The sequence below is a fragment of the Balearica regulorum genome, chromosome 1 (assembly GCF_011004875.1).
Source record: "Balearica regulorum gibbericeps isolate bBalReg1 chromosome 1, bBalReg1.pri, whole genome shotgun sequence".
NCBI lineage: Eukaryota > Metazoa > Chordata > Aves > Gruiformes > Gruidae > Balearica > Balearica regulorum.
Window position 1 is genome coordinate 153,997,981 of NC_046184.1, and position 18,655 is coordinate 154,016,635.

General features: G+C 40.7%; 1 protein-coding gene across 1 annotated transcript in view; it reads left to right on the top strand.

Annotated features, from left to right (window-relative positions):
• Positions 1-18,655, top strand: part of COL4A1 (collagen type IV alpha 1 chain) — a 129,952-nt gene that overhangs the window by 38,357 nt on the left and 72,940 nt on the right. The gene's annotated exons all lie outside the window — the stretch shown is intronic.

Sequence of the window (18,655 nt, forward strand, 5' to 3'; positions counted from 1 at the left end):
GACATCATCTAGTCCAACCTCCCTGCTAAAGTAGGGTCACCTAGAGCAGGTTGCACAGGATCACATCCAGGCGGGTTTTGAATATCTCCAGAGAAGGAGACTCCCCAAAATCTCTGGGCAGCCTGTTCCAGTGCTCAGCGACCCTCACAGTGAAGCAGCTTTTCCTTGTATTGAGATGGAAAGCCAGAGGGAATAAAATTGCAATGTATGACCTTAGCTGTGCTCCTGTGGAGATGCCTACAGGTTCTGGAATCCGAATGTCCCTGTCCTCTCTCTTGGGACAATCTGGCGCTGTTGTTCGTGCACCTGTATTTCTCAGCTAGAACGCCTAATCCCACATCTCAGTGCCTTTTCCTGCTTTGCTTTCTCCACTCTTGAGAGCCCTCTGAGTAGTGCCAGCCTAGGGCCATGCTCAAGGGGTCATGCTTCATAAAGAAATGAAGGAAGGGTTAAATACAAGAGTCTATCATCAGGGTGGTTTTGAGATGTGGATTACTGGGGAAATTGACTGAGTTTACCTGGCTAGTATTTGAGGGTGAGAGCACTTTTGCTCCACATGTTTCCTGGGCTTCCAGTTTTGTTTGTCTGTGATGATAGGGATGTAAACTTTCCCAAATCTGATGACTTTGAGAACTACTGAAAGTTGCATAGTTTAATTTTTAAAATCCTTTTAAAAAAAGTAACTTCTATTTCTTTCTAGCACTATATATGACTTCAATGAAATGTTTTATCTTTATCTTAATAGCGTACTTTTTAAACCCTAATTATTCTACTTGAAGATCAAAGAAACTGTTAGAGACAGGGAACAATAAATATTGTAAAAAAGTAATATAAATAAATATCTCCTTTAAAGCGAGCACCCGTGAAATTAGGGGACTAATTCCCTTGTAAAATTTTTGCTTACATTAAGTCTGGTTAAAATATGCTAATGGTAAATCAGACTGAATCTACCCTAAAAGCTTGAATTATTTAACATTTGACTTATGAATTACATCATCTAGAAAAATTATCCATAAGCAAATTGAAATGGAGTTACCATTATCCCTGTGTAAGAAATGTGAGGTGGACTCAAAGCAAGTGTGATTTTGGCTTTAAAAGAATGTTTTTTAATAATTACCCTTTAGTTTCTTTGAAATTTATCTACTATTTTTGATCTTTAGTTTGCCAATTTCTGATCTGTGAGACAGTTAAGGGGATGAGACTTTTTAAATAAAATAACCCTAGAAATTTTTCATAAACTCCCATGTGAAGCAGAATGCCAGAAATGAAATGACCCCTGGTAGCTGTGAATACTTGCAACACATCTGTAAGGTGGTAGTCACAAGTTTAAAGCTATGTGGAGGCAGCATTGATGCCCCTTTGGTTAACGAGCCACTTTTAATAACTAGATATAGTGATTTTGATGACTTCAGTTTTCTTTAACTTTTCACACAGTGTATATATGAGTTTTTTTTTAAAAGTGTTATTTAGATGTGTGGTTGAAAGTGTGGTCTGTTCTAGGGAGTGATTTGGGAATACATCTGGCGCATTAAGGATGTTGCCATGAGAATGACATGTTCTGAACTTTGAGTTTTAATATGACTTTTGCAGATGTGCTGGCATTGAAAGGCAGTCTCGTGATGTGACTTTGGGTGGTTTTGCTTACATTTATCACTTTTATTCCTGTTTTTTTTGAGGACACTTGTTACTCAAAATTGTCAATATTTGTATTTTTTGTTCTAGTGAAATTGTTAAGCTGAATATTTTTTCATTCATGAATCTACTCAGAATGTTCTGAAACAGCTAGACTAAGTTATAGTTTGCAAACAGCTTTAATTCTAGGAAAATGTTAGGACTGTGTGAGTCTTCATATTTCTTTTGTACATAACTTGAGGTAATTTTTCATTATCTTAGGATAATTTTCTTGGAATTATGCTTGTATGTTAATGTTAGGAACATACTGCACATGGCAAGGATTGATACTTAAGGATGCAGGATGATTAGAAATTTTAAATTTCTTTAGCAAAGTTACAGACTGTGCGTACTGCTATATGTAATCTGGATGACATGTCTTCCAGAGGTCTTCACAGGCTGGGAAGGCGCTAGGAAAGAGCATTGGGAAGCTCCTTTTCAACATCTATCTGAGTTCCCTGAAATTTGCAACTTACAGCATGAAGCCATGTTGGTAGTGCCATGACGTGTGGTCATTTTTAACAAATAAGAAGCCTGGCTAAGCTTGCAGTCACATTACAGTTAACTGCTACTATGAATTCAGCTAATATCCATAATGATACGAAGTTGGTTAACCTATTCAGAAAAACAAAAAGAGGACACAATATCTCACAAACCAATATGGAATGAGGTTATTAAATCAAAGTCATACAGGTATAGAAAATGCAAAGTAACGATCAAATTTATTGAAGAAGAATTTAGACCAGCATAACTTTAGAGATACTTTGAGCCTCCTTTCACTAATACCAATAAAAATAGAAGTAACTTTGTTAGTAAATGGAAGTTACGCTATTGGAAAAGGGAATACGATAAATAAGATTTCATTTTAAAGGTCAGCTCTGGGGATCTTTACCTTTTTCTGGCACAATAGCATGCAGTAGCTCATAAAAATAACAGCTTATCAATTTAATTCCATGCCTGATAAAATGGTAAGTGCCTTTGATAATCAAAGTCCTTGTGAAGCCTAAGTCAATCTTAAACCCCCGCATCAGACTGTTTCTAGACAGTTTAACCTGTGGTCCTGCTTGCATCATCTTGCCCCTCCACTGTGGCACCATTTTTTTGATTGACCCCAGCATGAAGGTAGTTCAATAAGCTAAAATGGGCCATTAAAAAAACTGGAGAAAAAAAGTCACTGTATTTAGTCCTCATGTAGTTTAATCCCAGGATGTGTGCCAGTGGCAGAACAAAACCAGGGCTAGGGCAGAAGGGAGAGGACAAACCTGTGGCAGGTCCAACCAAGACTGGGCTCTGTGGTTTTTACCTGTTGTGAACCAGCCCTTTGCTGAGTCGTTGTGTCCTTCGTCTTGCCCTTGGGGTGCCTTGAGCCTCTTATTGGAAGGATAACTTTTGGAAGAGCTCTGAAAGTGATACTCAGCTCTCTTCTATAATAACCCATATTTATTGATTTCCAAAAATTTTGGTTATTTTTTTAGACAAAGAATGAGATCTTTAGTGTTTAGTATTAAGCTTTTAGTGGATGGATGAGCTTATTCTGGTGTATTTGGGTTTTAATTCTAAATAGCAAGCAAGGCTGTTGAAGCCTATTTATGCCTGTTTGCTTGTTGCTAATAAGTGGAAGAAATCTTAGAGCTGAACATTATTATCTGGCTGCTTCTTACTATTTCTAAATAAACTGTTCACAAAATATTTACAACTGTATCTCAGTGTTCATCAATGTTTGCACTTCTGCTGACCTCTACATGTGGAATGCAGGTTAGGCAAATGTTTAATTTTACTCAGCTACAGCTTTTCCATCACTCAGGAAGTTTCCATAGAAAAGAATGGATTTTCAACTTCTCTTCTAAATCACGTTATTTCCGTTTCTGCAATGAACGCTATTTACTTTTCTTTTTGTACTTAATTAGTACAGCACTTTTGTAAACTGTCAGATAATTAAACTCTTGCCTGGATGCTCATGAAGTATGTTTTTATTTACCAAATGCAGTCAGCAACTGAAGTGGTACAATAAAAATTACGTTGCATGCTTTACAAGAGGAAAAAAATCAACTTTTGTCAGCTTCCTGTCTAGTCAACAAAGAAACATAAAAGAAAGAGAGGACTGACAAGTTTGTTTCCTTTTGCATTTGGCAAATGTTGCACACTAAAATAATATTTCCTGTCGCTATTTTGCTGCACTGCGGTCATGTTCCAACATTTAAATTTTTATTAAAACTGGATTTTCAATTGTCAATTTTGAAAAATGTGTGTTTGAGAAAATTGTGCCTGTTTTTCATTTGAGCCAGACAAGTAAATTAGAGTACATGTGGGTAGTACTGATTTTTCCTTGTGTCTAGGTTTTAAAAATGCCAGAAGAATCCAGTTGATCAGCCACATCAATAAAATTGAGTCCCACAGCTGAAAGAGGAAAAAAGAAAAAAAAGCTGTTTGGCAGTCAGTCTAGGTTAGTCTTTAGTTACTGATTTTGAGACAAACTTTTCTTTAATATATGCGCATTTGCAGTGCATCGTGCATCTAGAATTTTATAATCCAGTTTAATGGGACAAAGTGTGAGATTTAGACCATCTAATTTCCACCTAAGTCTCCATTCCTTCCCATATAAGTTTGCTGTTCATCAGATAAGTGAGGAAGATGGCAAAATCCCTAAAGAGGTCTGATCCATCCAGTCCCTAGAAGCCTAACACACGCAAGTGCCCTGAATTCGTGCAAGTCATACAAGTCATTGCTAGCTTTTACATCCCAGTGTGGTGATAATGCTATTTATCAGGTAGCAGAAAGCTCCCTCTCTTTGGCTCCTAATTCTCAGAGGAGTGTTGCAATCAGTAGATTAGGCTGTGGTAATGCTCCTCTTCATTCTTTTTGTTAAAGTCAGGTACAAGGGTGTCATAAACTACCATAAACCGTGGTACCCAAGTGTGCTTGTGAAAGAGAGAGGCTGTTGCTCACCAAGGGAGGCATTTCCCTGCTTCTGGCACTGCCTGTGCAGGATCTAGAGCCAGCACCTTGCTCCAGGTGTGAGGTGCTGCCTCAGCGAGGGGGCATGGTAAAGTTCTTGCAAAGTGGACTTGTGAACTGAAAGAATGATTTAGAGGTTGCTTCTCAATTATATTGCGGGTTGCTGAACTTTACAGGTGGTTTGAGGGTTGAGGTTTGTTGGGTTTTTTTCCTCTTCTTGTTTTCTTATCTCTAGACCATTTCTTGAAGGACATCACTTGGACAAGACCCTGAGTATTACCACTTAGCTGGTGCTTCTCAGAGAGGAATAGAGAGGCCTTTGGCATCATTTGTTTGCAACAGCAAAGGAAAGAAAAAGTGCTTTTTTGCCTTTGGTTAGTTGTCTTTGTGCTTCTGAACAGTAGTTGAGTCTTCACCTCTTTACTGAGCAAAGGCTTTTGTAAAACCCTGAGCTTTGCATTTAAGATATATATCTCTTGCTAGTTAGGACTCTTCAACAGCCATGGCCGTATCCATCCAGGGTCTTTAAATATAGAGCAATGTCCTTTGAAGTGTAACTAGAACTGAGTGAAGTGTTTCTGGAGTATGCAAAGTCTTTAGGAGAAAAGATACTGATGTGTCCTGAAGAGAAAGCAGCTCATAGTCAATGGCATCCTTGACAGGAGCAAAAGCCAGAATTCACTGGCCTGTTAAAGAGCAGAGAAAGCAATGCTTCCCCTTATGGCTTTTTAGGATAAATAGATAAATGACTGACAATGTGTTGCAAAAGTTATTAGTTTAACTGAACCAGCGTGGTAACTCGGAGCTTAAGAGAAGATGCCTAGGTAGGTTGTTGACTGGCGATTTCTTAAAATATTTGAAAAGATCCATAGGCTAAACTTCTGGTACTGCTTCCAGTCCAAAGTTTGTGCTAGGGTTATAATGCAAATACTCCTAAAACAGATTTCACTTTAGGAAATACTCTTCCATTTTTAGGTCTGCCCTGTGATGCTGCGGTTTTTAGAACTGGCTGTCTGCAACAACTGGCTGCCTGCAACAACTGGCTGAAATCTTTCACTAGAGCAATTAAATGTTACTGTAACAGTGGTATTGCCATAGGACGAACCTGTTTGGAGGAGCTTTGAGATCTGTGGGGAAGAAAAGTGGCTTTATAAAATGAAATTTTGTGTATATTTTGGCTGGCTGCTAAGTAGACTAAACATGCTGTATGCTTTTTAAATCCAGTGTTTGACAAAGATGTTGAACTGCTGTGGTTACTACTGCTGTTTCCAGAATACCATAAGGTTCTTAAAATGTATTAATTGGTCATTAACAATCTTAGGACTCTTTGTTGAGTCTGCTGGCCAGATTGAGGCTATCACTATTTTACCTGTTTCCTCTTCCCAGTGTTACTGAGGAGATTAATGAGCTATCTTCTTATCTAGTGCTGTGAAGTATGAAGAATGCATTTAAATTGTTTATATTAATCATTATTAATTTATTATTTCATTGTCAGAGTTTTGGAAAAGGTTTAGGTTCCTTTTAGAAGAAAAGATGCCTTCACATGAAATGAGCATTGTTTTGATCAAGAAATTATTTAGACAGTTCTGATAAATTCATGCAATAAAAATGCATACGGTCTAGTGAAATTTGACAGCCTCTAAACACTCTGGCCAACAGAGTCCTCCTGGAAGGATTTTAATGACAAGTCGTATACACCTGTAATGTGCCATGGAGGTCAGTGGAGACTTCACTTAAGGTTTTCCTTGTAGAAGCTGCAGCATTTGACACATAGAGGCAAATCTTCTTAGTAACAGGATGGTGCACTGCTTGTGAGATGGGGCTGTGTGTTGGGGATGTTCATGCCGTGCAGGTACAGCCAGTTTCAGGCAGCAGCTCTGCAGTGTCAGTCTGACTGTGTTGAGGACCTGCTGCCAGTGCAGGTGCAGAGCCCTTGCTGCAGGTACTGCGTACCCACATAAAGCTATGTCGTTTCATACGTCATGCAAAATCAGACTCGGGGAGGGCTGAAGAGTAAGCAACTGGTGATGGGGAGGAGAGGACCAAGATGGAGCAAATGGACACCATTCATGCAGCATATGTGACATGGAGGTAGGAGGTCCCCTGGGCAAGATCCAGCCCAGGGTGATGGTATTACCTGTACGTGCACACAACCTCCTCGGCTGGTGATGAATCACACTGCGGGAGGGTGTTAATGGGAAATTAGGAGTTGCATAAGTAAAAACGCTGTGCTCAGAGCCCATGCAGAGGAAAGCTGTGCTCGTGCTGAGTTCAAAACACAGCAGTCTGTATCTGTGCTGGATTGTACGTCACCTGGGTTTCTTCTCTGGGCCCAAGCCTGCTAGTCCAGTTAATCTTCCTGTGCTTTTCTCACATTCTTTGGTGTGCGTCCCAACCAAGAGGATTTCACCTCTCCGTTTATTTAGTCTAGGCAAGGATGGCCACAGAAGCCCTCTGCTTCCCAGCACTGTGCTGTTTTAAAGCTGCCACTTTTAAATGTATTTGTTTATGTTGACGTTCATGTTTGATCAGCTAACAGAAGGGAAAGCACCACTCATGGACTTGCTGTAAACATTTGCAAAATGGCTTCACTGGCTTCCTGCATATCCCTCCTGAGGCGTCTCCTTTGCCTTCAAGTTTACAAAATCGCCTTGAGGAGGCTTGGGGCGCCAGAGAGCTGCGTCTCCCCTGCTGAGATGCAGGGGTCTTTTGCTGTGCTCCCTGGCATAATGGGGCCTTGCAGGGGCCAGGCGAATACGGGTTATAAATGGGAAAACAGCAATGGCTGTGGACAGTGCAGCAAAGAGGTGGCCTCTTTGTCAGGGCGATGATGGAGATGGTGTCGAGAGGGGGAGCAGCCCTGAGGGGATGAGGAGCAGCATCTGCCTCCCGTGACAGGGGAATTGCGGAAGGGGCCTACGACTCCGCAGCTGCAAGGAAGCTCCTGGGGCCTTCGCAGGCGTGGGGTGGTTACCACCTCGGTGCCTGGGCTGACGTACCAGGTGTAACGCTTGGTGCCTAAAACAGCAGCTATGCATTCATGTGCTGCTAACCACCGTGGTAAATGAAACGGTAAGCGAGGAAGCAGAGCAGTTACATGGCCATTAAGATGGATATTTTTCTTCTTCACCTTTTGAGAAATTGTCCCGCAGCAAAGGAGCTTGGCCTGTGGCTGCACCACTGCGGTTTGTCCTCCTGCCAGTGGACCAGGCCGGGCCCAGGCTGTGGGCATGAGGGCTTGCTCTGGGGGTGGCGCATTCCCCAGCACTGCTTAGAGGGGGCTGTTGTGTGTGAGAGGACGGAAGAAGGGAGTCAGTCCTCCATGGCAGTTTCCTCTGGGCCTGGTTCTGCCTGCAGCCTGGGTCAGGGCAGCACAGCCAAGAGGGGCTGCATCAACTGCTGGGCTGGCTGCCTCTGCCTAGTTTGGGTGGCACTGTGTTTTGCCCGCCTGCTGGAGCCGTTTTGGGGCAGGCTTCCAACTACACCAAGCACCCATACTCAGACTTACTATGGGTACCCTTGTGCTTGCGAAAATCAAGGTGTGCGCTGAACACCAAAGGCAAAAAGGCTGGAGGAGCTCCGAGGCATTACTAGAAAGCAGTTCAGCCCTGCAGGTGTGGGTTTACTGAGAGGATGGCAAGGAGCCTGCTGCCTGTCCCTCTGGCATTGCTGGCCACCGCTGGTAGAGGCAGTGGTTACAGGCCACCATTGTAATGACGCCGTTTCCGTCTTGCCAGGTTACGGCTAGATCCAGCCTTGTACCTCTAGCAGGTGCTGGAAGTGGTTGTGCAGATCCATCCTGGAGGGCAGCAAGAAAAACAAACTGGTACAATTTGTTTCAGAGACTGAAGTTGCTCTGCCTTATGAATGAGAATGAAGTTTCATGTTTGGTTTCCCTGTAAGCTTATATGCCTAGTAACTGCTAATGCTAGTTACACTAAAAAGGCGAGTTAGAAGGCAGGGTGTTTGTATCTGTATCGTACAGGACAAGGAGCAGTCTGCTTTGTATGCTCCAGAGTAGTGTCGTATGAGGCGGGTGGTAAGCTCTGCAACAGCCATGGTGGTTCTGCAGCAGCTTTTCCTGTCCTCCCCTCAGATTTTTTTAAGTTAGCAGGAGGGAGCTTCTCACCTCTATCCCCTTGGCTCCTGTTTGCCTGTTCACAAAGTAAAAGAGTAGGATGGGGGTTATTGGCAATGATTATCATAATCGAATTGAGGAAGGGCCGTGCCCTTTGAAATATAGTCCTGAAGTCGCTTGTCACTGAGTGTCAGAAAGTCCTGGAGTATGCTCTAATCCTCGACTGTCAGTGAAGTAACACCAATGACTCTAACACCAGAGGATCATACTGGCACCTGGAATTTTTTTCACTTCTTTGAAAATATAACTGAGAGTGGAGTTCTTAACTAGGAAAAGGGTACAAAACCTACTGGTAAGTACAGTATTCTCTGCTTGCTGGAGGCTAAGCAGTATCTGGCAGTCTGTAGAAATAGACCTGCTAGTAGCTAATGCTGATGGGAGGCATTATATTTTAATGATAACGCTATTACTTACTATTCACAAACCAGTTATCTGCTTTGAGCTATGCAGAACTGAGTGGTATAACGTGATATTCTGAAATTTTCACTAAGTAAGCAAATACCTTGGTTGTTGCCAGAGCTTCCTGTAAAAGAATGTACTTAGAGGAAACAGTTGCTTTAAATGTCATTTTTGTCCAAATATGGAACGACAGGAATAACTTTATATTTCCTGTGAACTAACTGGAAGCCCCCTGGATTTACATTGCTTTGTGAAAATGATGTTCACATCACCAACAGGAAAGTCATGTTCACAGAGCAGCTTTCAGGGAACTCCCATGACCCTACCTCCAGGACAGACCCCTGGGGAATTTGGAAAAGAATGTCAAAAATTAGGTCCCAGCAACAAAACATTTCAGCTCCAGCAATATGGTATTCTTTTGACTAAGAATATATGACTTTTTTTTTAACATCTTTTTAGTGAAGTACTTCCAACCAATGCTAATTTACAAAATAAATATTTTCTGAAATAATTAATATTAAGCATTTTAAAATCAGCTAATATTCCTTGAGTGGCTAAAATACACTGGAGATCTCCGATAAGAATCTGTGGTCTGTCTATAATTTTTGTATGAACATCCTGTAGGATTCTGGTAATACTAAAAACAACCCTCCTCCCCCAACCAACAGAAAAAACCCTGCCAAAAACTACAAACAGCCCCCTCCGTGTACCAAGAGCCATAATGATTTTTTTCCTAATTGTATTCTATAGACCTGTTCTTAAAATCAGTTGATTTTCTGGAAATTGTACAAGGCTTTTATATAAAGCCAGAGCTGAATTGTTGTAATGAGTTCAAATTTCATCATGCACAGTGATATTTCAGACAGTAACTTGCCATTCCTTTCAGATATTATCTGTATGTTAATTTGGGACTCGCTTAAAGTTTCCCTCAGACTAACAGAGATACTTAATTGATGCACTGACATACTAGTAACCATGAAGTGCCATGATTTTCCACTGTGTAGGTTTGTTCCAGGGAATTTTTCATCTGGTCTAAAGCTATGCCAAGAAGATTTATCAGAACAGCTCTGCATTGACAGAGAAATGAGTGGGGACCACTTCTGCTTCCTCCTGTCCTACTCATGTACATCAACATACAGCCAAAGGAAGGTCTTCAGGAGAATGAGTATTTTAATTTTTCTTATCTATGCAAGGTTTAATAAGCCTTTGGAGATTTTTGGGTTGCACTAAAATATTGAGGTGCTGTAGCATGTCCAAAGAAATGCAATGAAACTGGGGAAGGGTCTAGAGCATAAGTCTTATGAGGTGCGGCTGAGGGAACTGGGGTTTTTTAGCCTGGAGAGAAGGAGGCTGAGGGGAGACCTTATGGCTCTCTACAACTACCTGAAATGAGGTTGTAGCCAGGTGGGGGTTGGTCTCTTCTCCAGAGTAACAAGTGATAGGACAAGAGGAAATGGCCACGAGTTGTGCCAGTGGAGGTTTAGATTGGATATTGGGAAGAATGTCTTCACTGAAAGGGCTGTCAAGTACTGGAACAGGCTGCCCAGGGAAGTGGTTGAGTCGCCATCCCTGGAGGGATTTAAAAGATGTGTAGATGTGGTGCTTAGGGACATGGTTTAGTGGTGGACTTGGCAGTGCTAGGTTAACGGTTGGACTCAATGATCTTCAAGGTCTTTTCCAACCTAAATGACTGTATGATTCTAATTTCCATCACTTAAATGTAGGCACCTGGTGCCATTTGAGATATTTACATAGGCCTAACAGATATGACCCGGGACCTAGGGGAGAGGTGTTGCCACCTGGCCTGGCAGCTGGAAGCAGGTGGTATCCCACAGGACATCTTGAAAGGCACTGTTGTTCTGTGCTCTGTGAGTACCGGATCTACAGAAAATGGAAATGACACAACCAAGGACTTCAAATAGCTACTACAGGAACTTCTAGTGATTACTGACTAGAGCTGAACTTAATTGAGTGACCTGAAAGGTGAAAGCTGTAAAACCAATAAGCTGTCCCTTGGTTCAGGGAGTTCTCTGAATAGCCATAGGTGATGTCTACCCATGATGTGCTGGGAAAAAAAGAAAAAAAAAAGGACATGTAGACATCTGAAATTCATGGGTTTACAAATGAAATGAGAACTGTATTCAATTTCTGTTCTCTGCTTTAAGTTCTGAAAATGAAGGCATGGCAGATGTTCCTTTTCCTAAACCATTTTGAAGGTTGAAGTTCAAATTGTCAGTCCAGGACAACTGGCTTTGTATCAACTCCTGTAAGGGACAGACTTCCCACTCTTCAGGAATTTGACCAAGGCCAGTCCTTTAGCGCAGACGTCGCCCAGCAGCAGTTACCCTCATCCTGGCAGAGGGTACGGGAGCGACCGAGGGTGAGGAGGGACAGTGCACCAAGTCACTTTCTTCTCCTTTCTGACCATCGGGAAGCCAGCAGCCCTGCTGAAGCCCATCTGTGCACAGGTGCTTCCCCGCAGTACTTCTGTGAGTGCTCGCACCGAGGTTTTCATTCTAATTACCGATTAGTACTGCTTGTCATAAACAGTAATAGTGATCTAAGATTCAAGCTAGCTAGTAGTTTATTCATTTTAAAGTGATGTTTTCTGTTTAGGCACTGTGATTTAGTTCAAATTTCAATTTGAACTTAATTCCAATTCCAGTTCAAATACCAATTCAAACACCAATGGAGGCAGAATATAACTTTTAAAAATTATTAGCTGGTACATTTTCGTTAAAAATGGGTGAGTTTGTCAGCAAGTTAGTGATTTGATGGAATATATGCCTTTAGAATTGCTAAAATAAATATTTAAACCATATTCTGTGAACAAAATAGTCAAAGATAAAATATTAAGAATAATAAAATTATTAAGAAAAAAATTCAGAGACATTTTTCAGGAATGCTTAAATAATACAGTTTGACTTTTCTGATTTTTTCTTCATTTGTTACAAGCAAAGGAAATAAAAACCTGAACTCAACAAAGGACTTGCTTTTTCCTGATGGCCACTTCCTTGAATTTTAAAGATGCCCATGTTCAGTGCAGTGAGGGGCTTTGAATCCACTCTTCAGCTCGTGGATGAGTACCTGTTTATCAGCTGGTGCTTGGGAGATCTGCTGTCACACTTGGGTAGTGCAGCTCTATACCCAGCTACCCAGCTCTTGCGGAGGCAGGATGAGAGTGAGTGGAAATGCCTTTATACCCCAGTGCTTTGGACTGTCATTAAGGAAGGAAGATGCTCAGGTCCCCATCTCTGATCTAATACAATTTCAGTGTGCCGTGCGAAATGAAATTATTTCAATGGGAGAAAGAGGGTCAGTCTTGCCTTTGAAATGCTCCACAGCACAGCAGGTTTCCTTTTCTAAGAGCAGTGAGCTCAGGCCCTGTGAGGCAAAAGACAGCGTATGGTAGAACAACTCTTAGGTCTGGGTCAAACACTTAATGCAAAGCTGCGTTTTGAAGGAGAGTGACTCTAAGGTTTTGTGGTTGGGTTGTTTTTTTAATTATGGCAAAGAAGAATGATGTACTTAGAATGAGCAATCAATTTGCTTTGCCAACATTTTTACAAATGCATTTTGAAGCCCTAGTTTAGACAGGACAAATTTAATTTTCCTCTACAGAGTTCCTGTCAACCAGTTTATCAACATATAACTTACTTAACCTTTTAGAAATAATGTTTCAAAATGTACTTGTAGCTATTACATATGTCAATACTAATCCATACCTTGTTACTGTTGGCTAAGCAGAATTAGAACTTTGTAAGTCTGTAATCTTGTGGGGGTTTTTTAATAAGTGAGGTTCTTGTTTATTGCAAATCACAATTTTTTATCCTTTTGTTTAAATACCATATGGTCAGATATAGAAACAATGAAGCTTTTCATCCTGGTATGTTTATTTAAGAAAAAAAAGAGGATTTTATACTGTTCAAGTGGAGCCATCTGTTTCCATAATCTAAAGTAAATCTAATAGTACAAAGGCAAATAACTATATTTTGCTAACTTGCTAAGACAGTCTGGATTTTTTTGTTATCCTCTTCATTCTAGCTAAGTGCAAATCAGAAGTTTTAGCAACATGATTTTTTTTTTTTTAAAGTTGTTAATGGACTGCAAAATCAGTTAAGAAAAATATTGAAGATAACTGAAATATAGCAGTGATTTTCTCTAATGGTACTTTACATACAAAAGAGCAGTTTGGCTAATTCAATACAGTTATATCTAAAGAGTAAAAACAAGAATAGTAATACAGCTAGGGAGCTATTTTGATATTCTGAAGAGAGAAGAAAGTATGAGAGGAATGTGAGATAAATGTCCTGCGGTTGGGATCACCTCCTTATTCCTGTATTTGGTGGGATGTGAAACTGAAGACATTGTTGATCCTGCTCTCATCAGCTACATGATTTGTACATACATGTGCTTAGGAAGGATTGTGGTGTCTGCTACATAGGGATAAATCTCCCTTGGCCTGTGACTAGGTTAATGTAAGGTTGGAAGGGAGCGGATTTTATGGAAGGAGGAGATTCAGACTGAAAGTGGTCGCTGTCAAACAGCCATCCAATTGGCATAGCCATTCCTGGTTTTTCAGCTTGAAACTGGTCTTGGAATTCAGCTCAAACTGGGATTTGAGCTAAATGCAGAGTGGGAAATCTAATCAGTTTAAGTTTCATGTCTAAACAGAAAATATAATTTTATAATCAATGAATCATGAGATGAAATAATTATTTTTTTTTTTTTTTTTTTTTACTTTTTGAAGAATTTCAGCTATGAATTAGAAACAGTGTGAATAGTCAGAGAATTTTAATATCTGTGCTAGTCTCACCAGTCAGCTGTTCACAGGATTTTCGGTTGTTTGAGAGACATTATATTTTGGGTAGAAGTGGCTACATTCTGTGGAATTAGATTCTTAACATGAACAGAGTTAAGTAAACAGTGAGAATTTTATTAAATTTCTACCTTACAAGTGTGCTTTACAGGGTGAGATTTGAACTCGATTAATATAATTGATGCAATTAGTTTAAGCTGGTAGCCAGCTCAGCGACTGAAACTCAGCAAGCAGTCTGAGCTGATGTTGTGGGAAAGAGAACTACGTTTTGTCTTGAAAAATGCGCTTCTGTAAGAAAGTGGAGCATCCAAGAACTGACTTGGCCTTTGTATTTTTTTGGAGATGTCTGTAGCCTCCAGAAATGGTGCATTTCCAAATACGGCAGTTGTCTCCCTCCTAGGCTGCTCATCTGGCTGTTTGCATCGTTCCTGTGTGAGTTCCAAGCAACAGTCCTCAAATGCCAGGAAAGTAGCTGGATGTGTAAAAACAGGGCAAAATGCAACCAAAGTCTGTAGCTATGGTCTGACAGATGTCTTACAGGCTGAATTGCATAGCAGAGCTTCTTCCATCTGCTGCAGGAACTTGTAGCAGCCTGTTCAGCTCTGTCATTGACAGGACTTAGTACTCCTAAGGCTCGGTATGTGATTCGTGGAAGTTAGAGTTCCGCATTGGGACACCCATTCATTAGCAGCACTTTTTCCCAACTATATGTTAATATGATAGTAAATGAATCACTGTCCTTTAGGCAAACACTCAGTCTGCATGTAGCCTGCTCATATGTGCGATCTTGAAGGGATATAGTCTTTTTATAGTTTAATACTGATTTGCTAGCGTGATTCACTAAGCTTATCAGTTGCAGACAGTCTGGGGGAATGAAACGGAGCGGAAATGCTTGTCATAAAATGAAACAATTTGTATTGCTAAAATGAGCTTCTGCTTCTGGGATGACTGATATTTTGTGGGAGGAGTAAGATAAAATAAATGTCTTCAAATATTGTATGAGAGGCTGGCCTGTGGTGCAAGGAGGCTATGGCTTATCTGAAAAATGCTAGCCTACCCTGCAAAGTAAGTGAAGTACCATGGTGCACCTGGCCAAAATCTTTGGATTAGTCTGTAATTGGCTCCTAGACAAGGAATAAAGAGACTGCCTTGTCATCCCCCCCGCAGATTATGCTTCCTGCCCGACACCATGCCTTCTCTGTTTTGGCATTTGGAGGACAGCAGCGATTGCGCCAAGCTCCATGCAGTTTCTGGGGAAGGCATTGTTTCAAAGAGGATGTTTGCGAGATAGGACAAAACTATTTCTCTCCATTTGTGTCATTATGTCTAGTCATGTGTGGTGGGAAATCATGAACTGGATTCTTCATATCATGAGACTGATTTAAAGTCTTAAAAGTTTAGAAATAAGCAATAATTTGTATATTTTCAGCTTGCTTACCTTGTGATGATTATCTTTATTCCTTCAGGGTGAAGTTTCCCACTTAGGACTTGATTGTGTAAATCAAGTGTAACACTTGATTGTGTTCTTAAGTCATTCCCAAATGAGTACCAGATATGCAGATCCCCTTGTTCACAGTTTGAAAGATACTCAACTAAATTTCTAACCATTTCTGAGGAATGAAGAGCTATTGTTATTCTCTGTCCCATTCTGTCTGTAACCTCTAGCCCTCTGTTTGATCCTCCATATCCACTTTTCTCTCCATTTTCCCCCTTGTTCTCATATGTAGCCCATACTCCTTTCTGCCCATTTCAATCTCTACTGCTTAGTCCTCCAAGACGTGCTTCATCTCCATTGAAAGCGAGCATCCAAAATAGGTGAGATGGATCCCAGCACGGAAGTGCCTGTTTCTTGCCATTAATAAAAAGAGACAGCAGTGACTAGTAGAGGTGTTTGTACCCACACTGGGTTCAGTGAACCCAGACCCTGATTCCTGTACATGCTGTAACCATCTTCCTCTCTCTTAGTATCTCATTACTTAAATGCCCCTTTGACCTCCTTAAACTGACTTTGATGCATAAGCTTTTTCCAGTCTGTCCCTCCTGTCTTCCCAGAGCACCAAGGGGAAGAAGCTCATACTTCTTCCTAGTATATGCAGAATGTTATCACATCCCTCAGATTCAAAAATACGTTTTAGTAGTTGAGGATAATGCTGTCCAGTAGTGGCTGTCATTGTTGGCCAACCTTCCATCCACCTGCAGAGGTTACAGTCAGTGACAGTAGGAGATGATGCTACTGTAAAATAAACACAGTTTTGTAGGGCAGGCCGCTTGTTCTGGCATAGCAGGCTACAGCACTTGCCTGCAAATAGGATCTTATGCAGCTGTGCTCGCTGATGCTCAGTATCTTCTTACCTTCTTCACCTTTGATTATTCTCATCTGAGGCTTAAGAAACAGGAAGAATTGAATATAATGGCGTCATTTTTGGGAGCACAAAAAGAGACCCGAAAGCACAAGTCCATTCTTCTGACCATGCTAAACAAAAGAACAAAACTCAACTTAAAAATAAATAACAACATTTTTTTTTCCAAAGTGGTGCATGTTAAATAACAGGCTGAAGGAAATATGCGGGAATTAACTTGAAAACAGATGTTTATAATGATTCAATGACGTATTTTAATTACATTCCCAGATGCAATTAAAACAGACTTCTGAATTTAAGGGATGTGTTGATAAAACTGATAACATTCTACATGATGCTGGTGGAGGAAGTATGAGCTGCAAGCATGCATCCTCCAGCTGTGATCTCATCAGGTCTGAAAACTAAGAGAGGTCACACTGGGTCACTTCTTGAAATGGGAGGCCCAATGTTTTTCCAGGCATAACCATGTACTGCAAGGAGTAAAGCGGATTATTCAGTGGGTGGCACTTTTTCCCCTGGGTCAGTACCGAGTTAGCATTGTAGCTCATGTTGGCATCACTTTCAGAACTAATTCTCTTTCTGCAGCATAGGATTAATACTCATTCTAATCAGTGTTAATTTTAATCTTTCTGTGCATTTATAATATAGCATGGTAAAATGCTGTAATAATGTAAGAGAAAAAATAGGAATATTTTTACTTTATGTGAGTATGGAGAAAGTTTGAAATCAAACAACAAATTCAGTAGATCTACAGATAAAAAAATAAGATCTCAACAAAAGCAACAAATAGTTCAGGAGGTGTATTACAGTTTTATTGGACAGCCTTTAATAATTTTGTTTTTAGTATTAAATCCCTATTTCTCTTCGATGCTGTACTTTAGAAGAAAATGTAAAAATGTCATGGTATTATTTAACTTGCTGGAGTGATGATGTTTATTGGTCTTGGAGGTTTTCCAAAATTGAAACTCATTAGGTACATTTAGTCTTACTTCCCAGAAGTACTGAGGTCCCCATAGAGCCTGCAGGTGTGGAGGGATAGGCTCCCAGCATCCGTGCTGAGAGCTGGCTCTAGAGAGGTGCTGTCCCTGACAGATAACAGCTTAACAGGGCTGCTGAAGGATCTCACGTGTGCTGGTGGAATATTCAGTGATACAAATGTTTTGCTTCTTTTTCTCCTGGTTTGTTTCTGAGGGGCATGACAACAGTAAAAGTAGTAGACTGCTGAGTTACTCACTGGTTGCTTCATGAGGAGGAGGGGAGGGGAGGAAAAGGAGGAGAGTAGCCCAGATACACTTGGGTGCACTGAAATACTTTAGGAACACAGAATAACTGTAAGCTTTCACCTGTGTATCAGTTAATCTGACTTCTCTCATATGTTATCACCTGTCAAGTTTTGCAAAAAATAAACAGCTCTTCATGGTTACGTCATAGAAATCCCAGTCTTTTGGTTGCTGCTGACCCGATCCAAGCAAACCAACCCCTAAATTTCTCAAGTCTCCATCTTACGGCTTACATGAACAAAGGCATGAAAGCTTTTAATAGCATTTATTCATATTAAGCTCCCTTCCTCAAACACCTAAATCAATATCTCTCCCTCACTCTGAGGGAGGTGGCACTTAGGAGCGTTTAATGTAGTGAGATGAGCTGTCGGGACTAGCAAGGCCAGCTGCACAGTGCACCTTCCTTCCCTCCTGAGATGGAAACACTCCTCTCCCAAATCCTCCCATCCACCTGCCCTCCAGAATTTTACTTCACAGAATCCAGATAGACTTGGGAGTCTGTCAACATCTCTGCTGAAGTAGATGGAGGTACAAGTGGGCTCCATTTTGACTTTAGTTTGTCTAGTGTGGAAATCCCATGAGATAGTGCTGTTCCTAAGGAAAGTCTTTCAGAAAACAATGATCTCTGTAGTATCTATTGGAAAATAATTCAGACTGGTTATGTTTTTACACATCTTTTCTATGGATTCTCCTGCTGCAGTGAACTTGTTTTTACTGAGTGGAAGGTTTCCCATCATAGTGGCAATTACAGTTAGTCAATTACAATTATAGAGTGCAAGAAAGAAGATCACTTGAAATATGGTAGATGTAAGAAACAGACCAGAACCCTGGAGCTAGTCATTGCCTGGCTAGTAAAGATTAACAATTGCGTCCATATCTAATATTTAACATTAGGAGCAGTTTGCTCTCTTAGAGGCTGTGATTTGACTTGATTTCATAAAGTATGTCCAGAAGTACATGTTGACATATTTTCCTGTGGTAATTAGGCCAATATTTAATTTCCTTTAAAAACTACCATCTTCCTATCTGACGA